The sequence below is a fragment of the Herpailurus yagouaroundi genome, unplaced genomic scaffold (assembly GCF_014898765.1).
Source record: "Herpailurus yagouaroundi ecotype Mexico unplaced genomic scaffold, PumYag 28, whole genome shotgun sequence".
In the NCBI taxonomy this organism is placed as follows: Eukaryota; Metazoa; Chordata; class Mammalia; order Carnivora; family Felidae; genus Herpailurus; species Herpailurus yagouaroundi.
Genome location: NW_024412376.1, coordinates 125,319,761 through 125,328,409, shown reverse-complemented (window position 1 = coordinate 125,328,409; position 8,649 = coordinate 125,319,761).

Below are 8,649 nucleotides of genomic sequence, written 5' to 3'. Positions count from 1 at the left end.
TAAACTGAGGTGAAGTCGGAAGGTTAACCGACTGAGCCACAGCGCTTTATTTTTCGATAAGATATTGCATATGAAATATGCACATTTACCACCATTAAAAGCACTTCTGGTTCAAATTGTGCCGTAAAATAGAGAGCAGCAGCTTATGATGAATTTCTGCAAAGAGAACCGTGGGTTCCGGGCTCTCCTCCTCTGTGACAAGTTTGAGAACCTTGCAACGGTGACGTAGGTGATGAGGGAGACAGTCACCTGAGGGAAGAGGCTCAGGTAACTGGGCTCTGCTTCCTCATGTGAAGAGCGACACAGCCACCACTAGAACCAGAAATCAGAACCGGACGCCCCTGTAAGAGAGCTGCTGGTAGACAATTCAAACTCAGGACCGCCCTGGAAAATTCTGAATGGGAGGCAGCCGGGCCCCACTTTTCCAGAAATGAAAGGGAAGAACTATTAACTCAAGCCAATTATAAGACACAATATACCGCTAGAGTGCTTGGCTTTGCCTTATTAAATTGTGAGGTAACTTCCTTTCGGACTGCACGATTAAACTTGGAATCGCAAGGACTTTACGGGCTTTGTGATACAGACTATTCCTTGTAACAAACGACGCCCTAAAAATGGGTTTTAGGCGGAAAGTCGCATGGAAAACCACGGACCTTGGGCCCACTGCGGTTTGTCCCCTAGAACACAGTGACCTGGTTACCGTTACTATCAGTACCTTCATGGGGTCCCAGGTACTCCCTGGGAGTGGCAGGTAATTGCCTTTGGGTTTTCTGGACCAAAATTTTGACGCTGGAAATCTCCGTTACTCCCCCAAACGGAAAAGTAACTGTTTCTCTGAGGAAAGAAAGGCAACCTTTCAAATGAGATTTTCTTTGTTGCTCTCCCTTCACCGACTCTGCTTCTGGTTGGAGAAGCCTGAGGTAGATGACACCGGGGGAGCCAATTCCCCGGAATTTCCTGTGCTCTCCAGCTTTCTCTCCATCATCACCTTCTCCACCAAAGCACAGCCCTACTCTTCCCTCTTCCAATTTTGTTTCCAGCACCTTCAGAGGGGTGTATGGTTTACGAGGTGCTTTGGCATGCAGGGAGGGTTTCCCACCAGTCAGGAGGCCTCGGCCACTTCCTTTGACTGAGGCTGCCAACATACTCAAAGTGAAGACGAGAGCAAAAGAAAGTTACAAAAATCGTGGGACATATGCTTCGCTAACTCCTGCTTTTAACACACATGTGCCAATGCAACCAATGCAAGGCAATATTTCACGGATATTATATGTCCATGTGGGTGTATAATCTTTAAAAATCTAAATTTGAGACTGTGTGTGAAGATGGGGCCAAAAGGCTTCCTTGCCTCCTGCCCCCACCCCAGTCCTGCTACCCACCCCGTCCTGCTCACATCTATAGGATGCTTGTTCTTCACAATAACCTTGTATACGGAGGAAGAATGTGTATTATTCATATTTTCCCACTTGATAATGAAGGACGCTAAAGCCTGGAAGGTTGAGTGAATTTCCCATGATTGCAAAGTTGAGTGGCCGAGCAAGGAACCAAACCTCGCTCCGTGTATTTCAAATTCAGAGTTTTCTCTACTAGGATGCCGTACGTCACCCCTTCTAAAGTGCTTTCTTTCCCCCCAAATAATGAGAACTGGCTATAGTTCTCATTTTTAGATACATGCAGATAACACCTAGAGATGCATACCTCAAGAATAAACAGGTGCCAGAGGCGTCTGGGTGGCTCAGTCAGTTCGGCATCCGATTTTGGCTCAGGTCACGATCTCACAGCTTGTGGGTTCGAGCCCCATGTCGGACTCTGTGCTGACAGCTCGGAGCCTGGAGCCTGCTTCGGATTCTGTGTCTCCCTCTCTTTCTGCCCCTCCCCCGCTTATGCTCTGTCTCTGTCTCTCAAAAATAAACAAACGTTAAAAAAAAAAAAAAAAAGAATAAACATGTGCTAACCGGCATGGTCCTGGAGGACACTCAACCAGAGGTAGAAGAGGTGAACAGACTGAAACTCAAGCCCAGGACTACAGCTCCTCCAAGGCCAGCAAATTTTCTGTTCTGTATTTCAAACACTCTACAGTTTGGGTGTAGTGTCTCTCAGGTCATCTGAGTTCAGGAAGAATTCACCCATCTAGCCAACGTTTAGTGTTGACCATGTGCCAAGTACGGGACAACAGGCTGGAGACTAAGGTGGCTCACAGATTCTCTCTGACCTGTAGGCACTCCAGGCTCATGGAAGAGAAAGGAAGAGACAGCAGCTACCAGCACGAAGCATTGGCCCATGGGGCAACCATTTCACACTGAGTCCAACAGTCAGATTAAATGTCCAACAATAAGAAAATGTCAGAATAAAAAAATTATCCATAAGTTTGGATTCTATGCACACATTTATAGAATTGTATATCATTCATTCATGCATTCATTCATTCATTTGGAGAGAGAAACATGAGTAGGGGAGGGGCAGAATGCAAGGTAGAGAGAGAGGGAATCCCAAGCAGGCTCCCCACTGCCAGCACAGAGCCCGACGCGGGGCTTGAACTCATGAAACTGTGAGATCACGACCTGAGCCAAAACCAAGAGTTGGATGCTTAACCAACTGAGCCACCCAGGCGCACCCAGGCATTCCAACTGAGATCGAATTGACATATTGTATTAGTTTCAGGTGTCGAACATAATGATTGGATATTTGTATATATTGCCAAATGATCACTGCAATAAGGCTAGTTAACATCCATGACCATAGGTAGCTACAAATTTTTTTCTTGTGATGAGAACTTAAGATGTGCTCCCTTAGCTACATCCAAATATACAATAGAGTATTATCAATTATAGTCACCAGCCTGTATGTGGCATGCCCAGAACCTACGTATTTTGTAATTTGAAGTTTGTGCCTTTTGACTACCTTCACCCATTCTCCCAACCCCACAATTGTAAGTATTTAACAAGATAAGCCAAAAAGTCTTTTTAAGTGAATAACACAGGTTAAAAATGGTACCTAGAACATGTTCTTTCTGCAGATCTATAACACAGACATACAGATTGCTAAATACAGAAGGAAATGCATCAGAATATTAGCAGAGATTGTCTCTGAGTGGGGGGATTATGCATGGTCTCAATGGGCTTTTATTTAAGCTTATCTGTGCTTTCAGATTTAATAAGTAACATGTTTTACTTTTGTAATACACAAAAACCCAGTGAAGGTCATTTTGGCTATGTCTACAAAGAATGCCACAAGTCACGGAGGAAGGTTTATTGTAATGTCCAGCACACAAAAAAAAATCAGTAAGGAAACTGTGTAAACAGTATGCTTCTCTACTTCATATTAAAAAATAATAATAAAGTCGGGGGGGAGGAACCTTGAGGGACTCGCAGGCAACACGCTGAAATGTGACCAATGTTGTCCTTGGAGAGTGATTTCTTTATCTCTATTTTTCTTGCCTTGTTTCAAGTTTTCCTCAGTCAGCATGAAAAGCTTAATGTGCTCGGAGATTAAACAGTGAGTAATGAGGCAGATACAACCTGCAGTACAGGAGTGAGGACAAGGGAAGGTTGGATGCTCGTGCTTTGGGGAAGTACAATCGGCCACCCAAGAGGGAGAGGGTTTTGGCCTCTGACTCCCACAAAAAGTGGATTTTTCCACTCAGAGGAGATTTAAATGCCCTCCCCATTACCAGAGCACACCAAAAATGCTATTCTAAAATTATCTTGGCAGAGGTGAGTGGCCTAAGAATGCAAAGATACAAAACGAGTCAGCGAGGGCAGAGGGACAGCTGTAGCAACAAGAGCCATTTCTAGTTAGCCGCTAAGGCGGGAGAACAGCGCTGAGCAAAGCAAAGCAAGGGAGACCAAGCCTTCCAAAAAAACATGCTGACTAGAACATAGTTCTTGAAGGGACACCCGGTTGGTTCAATCGATGGAGGGTCCGACTCTTGGTTTCGGCTCAGGTCACGATCTCACAGTTTTGTGAGTTCGAGCCCCACGTCGGGCTGCGTGCTGACCGTGTGGAGCCTGCTTGGGATTCTCTCTCTGCTCCCTCCCGTCTCACGCACGCACGTGCGCACTCTCTCTCGCTCTCAAAATGAATAAATAAACTTAACAACAACAACAACAACGAACGTAGTTCTTGAAGACTGTATTCTCAACAAAAGTTCTTAAACGCTCTAGCGTGAGTATTTAAAGCCCTGTTGTTAGATGAACCCATCCAAAGGCTACTCTCTGGGATCTACCAGTGCGTCCGAAAAGCCGACAGATTAACCCGGGCTGGCCCAGAACCAGCATTTTGGAGGGTCATTTTGTTCCCTTGCGAGGGGCCAATTTTAAATTTCAATGATTTTCAACAAAAGTTTGCCAGCTTTATAAACGTCTTGAATGAAAGCGCCCCTTCAGGAGTAGTTGGTTAGAGTTGCTGCTGTACTTAGGGGCAGGTTACTTGACAATTATGGGCAAAATTCTAATGCCAAAGTGGACAAAAACCAAATAATAATAAGGGCTACTGTCTATTAAGTTTTTATTTTGTGCCAAGCCCTTTCTATACATTATCTCATTTTATTCCCAAAACAACCCAATGAGGTAAATAATAATACAAACTCTATTTTACAGACAAACCGAGGCTTTAAAAGATTAAATCATTTGGGCTTCTGGTTTGGCACTTATTCAAATCAATTTTTGCTCAAATCAATTCTTTTTTATTTTTTTAAAAGGTTTTTTTAATTTTTCTAATGTTTATTTATTCTTGAGACAGAGACAGAGCACGAACAGGGGAGGGGTAGAGAGAGAGGGAGACACAGAATCTGAAACAGGCTCCAGGCTCTGAGCTGTCAACACAGAGCCCGATGCGGGGCTCGAACCCACGGGCCGTGAGATCATGACCTAAGCCAAAGTCGGATGCTCAACCGACTGAGCCACCCAGGCGCCCTGCTCAAATCAATTCTTAACATTAAAAACAATTAGGTAACTTGCCCAAGTTACTCAACTAATAAGTGAGAAAACTGGAACTTGTGTTCAAATCTCTGTGACCCCATAGTTTAACCACTAAACTATGCTATAAGGAATTTTAAAATCTGTAACCCCTTATAATGTCTAGTTTTAAGATTATTTCTGTCTGGGGGTGCCTGAGTCAGTTGAGCATCAGACTCTTGATGTCCACTCAGGTAGTGGTCCCAGGGTCATGGGATCAGCCCTACATCAGGCTCTGTGCTGAGCATGAAGCCTACTTGGGATTCCTTCTCTCTTTCCCTTTGCCTGTGTTCCCCCAACCCCAACTTGTGCTCTCTGTCTCTAAAATTTAAAAAAAAAATTTAAACTTATTTTAAAAAAATTTTTTTAGGTTTATTTATTTTGAGAGAGACAAAGACAGCGTGAGTGGGGGAGGGGCAGAGAGAGGGGGAGAAGAAAGAGAATCCCAAGCAGGCTCTGTGCTATCAGCATGGAGCCCGATGTGGGGCTCGAACTCCTGCACCGTGAGATCATAACCTGAGCCGAAACCAAGAGTCAGACGCTTAACCGACTGAGCCACCCAGGCACCCCCCAAAAACATTTTTTTAAGATTATTTCTATCTGGATATACCACGTTATACGTGATTTCCTTTTTGTCATTGGAAAAAAAGATTCTAAATCAATATCAAAAAAATTGTACCATTAAAGAATATGAGGTTTTAAGGCACATTCTAAGTGCGTTACAAAAATCAACTCATTTAAATCATTGAAACAACCATCTAACAATCTACGGTTATCCCCATTTACAGCTGAGAAAACGGAGGCACACGGGATTAGATAACATCAAAATCATGCAGGAAAAGGCAGAGCTGGGATTTGAACCTAGGTCTGGCTGACTCGCGAGTCCAGGATCTTAATACATACCTTGCAGCTAGTTTTATATAGCTAAGATGCCCATGAACAGGGATGTAAGCGAAGACAAGACGCACCGAGTGCGTGGTGAAAATGTTTTCCCATCCCATCCTTAAACTGAGTGCTTTACAGGCAATGAGTCACTGGTTCGCTAATATCCGTCTATCTTTCCAAAACCTAGAATAGGGGGAAGGCCCGTACACAAGACGTTGGCGTGTGCGCGTGTGCACGCGCGCACGTGTGTCTGTGTGTATTTTAACAACTTGTCAGGTTGAAGGCATGCGCAAAGCACTATGGTGTTGTCTCCAAATCCTGTTTCTTCCTCACTGAAGCGTCTTCCAAAAAAACTCCACTTGTCCATCGGTTCCATTAAAAAAAAAAAACAACCTTTTTTGCCTTGTACTGTTGGTGTCGCTGGGAAGATAAAAAAGTAAAGAGAAATGAAAGTCAAAGATCCCAAGTTTCACCTCAGTGAGGTGAAGAAGCAAAGCTTCCCTGAACTTAGCTCTCAGAGAGCAAGCGATTCCTCAGGAGGAGAAAAGGCCAGAGCCCAGCCGGAGGAGAGAACGGTCACTGGCCAATGGAACTCTATCTACTCGGGAAGTCCTTTGTCATACGCCTGAGCAGTTTGGAGACCTAGGCCGAATCCCAAGGGATCACATCGGCCATTCAGTTTACGGGACCAAGAACTGTCAGAAAATCTTCCCACACTTACTCTTTAATTTCTGTTACCTCGGTGATTCAATCATACCGTAACAAGCCTTACGTTGACTGCTCTGAGAAAACCAACAAAAAATTATAAAACCATAGTATTTTAAAGCAGGCAAGACCTGCTTTGTCATCTCAAGGCCATCTAACCCATTTGAATATCAAAAAGTTGAACTGAACAGAGAATACCCACTACTGACAATGATGCAAGAAGACACACACACACACACACACACACTGTTGGAGGGAACTTGAACGTGAATTGTGGCACCATTTTGAAAATGAACCTGGCTGTATCTTTTAAAATTTAAAACTTACATTTTCTCTCATCTAGCATTTCTACTTCTGGAAATCCATCCTCTAAAAAACGAAGTTACACCGTATGTAAGGATGAAAGTGTGACACCTATGCTATGGAATATAAAGCAACATTTCAAAAAGAATGAGAGATGAGAGAAGTCCACATTTATTGATCTAGAAAAATGTCCACAATGCATTTATTAAATGAGAAAAACAAGCTGTCTGGGGCGCCTGGGTGGCTCAGGCGGTTAAGCGTCTGACTTCAGCTCAGGTCATGATCTCAAGGCTCATGAGTTTGAGCCCCGTGTCGGGCTCTGTGCTGACAGCTCAGAGCCTCCAGCCTGCTTTATCTCCCTCTCTCTCTACCCCGCCCCCACTCATGCTCCGTCTCTCTCTCTCTCTCTCTCAAAAATAAATAAACGTTAAAAAATTAAAAAAAAAAAAACAAGCTGTAAAAAATGGACGTAGGATGAGGAGAAAGGAATAAGAGGAGAAAGGGAAAAAAGATTAGGTAAAGTGAAAAACTGAAAAAAAAATTATAATCTAAAGCCAAAATATAAACTAGATAATGGAAAATATTCCAATTTCCTCATGTGCAAAGTTGATATAGGAATAATACCATCTCACAGGGCTATGGTAAGGCTAAAATGAGTTAGGGGTGTCTGGGTGGCTCAGTTGGTTGACCATCCCATTCGATCTCAGCTCAGATGTTGAGCTCAAGCCCCACGCTGGGCTCCACACTGGGCATGAAGCCTACTTAAAAATAATTAATCACTTAATTAGCGGGTTTTTTTAAGTTTACTTATTTATTTTGAAAGACAGTACGTGGGAGGGGCAGAGAGAGAGGGAGAGAGAATCCGAAGCAGGGTCCGCAGTGTCCGCACAGAGCCCGATGGGGGCTGGGGGGGGGGGTCCATCTCATAAACCGCGAGATCGTGACCTGGGCCAAAATCAAGAGTCAGACGCTTAACTGACTGGGCCACCCAGGTGCCCCTGAATTAGTGTTTTTAGAGGACTTGGGACACAGCCTGGCACATAGAGGTGCTAAATGAATGTTTTTATCATTTAAAAATTCTGTCTATAATATTTCTGCAGAGATGCACATATTAAGTGGGCATCAAGATATACGTGATAGAGAATAAAACAGGCCCCCAAAACACTGTTTTGATTATACGATATTGTCAGCAATCTTTGGGATTTTTTTTTCAGTGTTGCTTTTGCCATAAATTAATGTTAAAGTGGTAGGGTGTGTGATTTCATCTCAAACTACATCTCCTCACATCAAGGCAGCGCTATATCGCCCCCATTAAGGTGAAGGAAGGTGTTTTTCTACCTATTTTTAAATAACCATTTCTCTTTATCAGTATCAAATAACTGCCTTAAGTGTTGTATTCCAAAGTTGAACCCACCTTAGAGTGCTCTCAGCCACAGTGACCATCTATTTAGAATCTAATATGGAGACACCTTCTACAACAAAGGATTTTCGAAAGCTCTTGCAAAAAGGCATACGAGTCAAATCGCACTTCTTTATGCATGTAATAAATAAATGACTTTTATTGAAAAGAATTAACTTATGTGAAACCCGAACTGCGCTGGACAGCCAAAATAAAGAATGACCAGCTGTCTAGGCAAATCCTCCCTGGAGCGCAAACCCTCTTGACTCAGCGAAGGCGCTCAGTATCATACTTTTCATAAATCTCAATATATTCGAGGACACCCTTCAATTTTATCTTTATACAGAGAGGGCCGCGTTCTGCTGGACGTGGCCCAATCTGTCCAGAGACCAGCCGTGACCG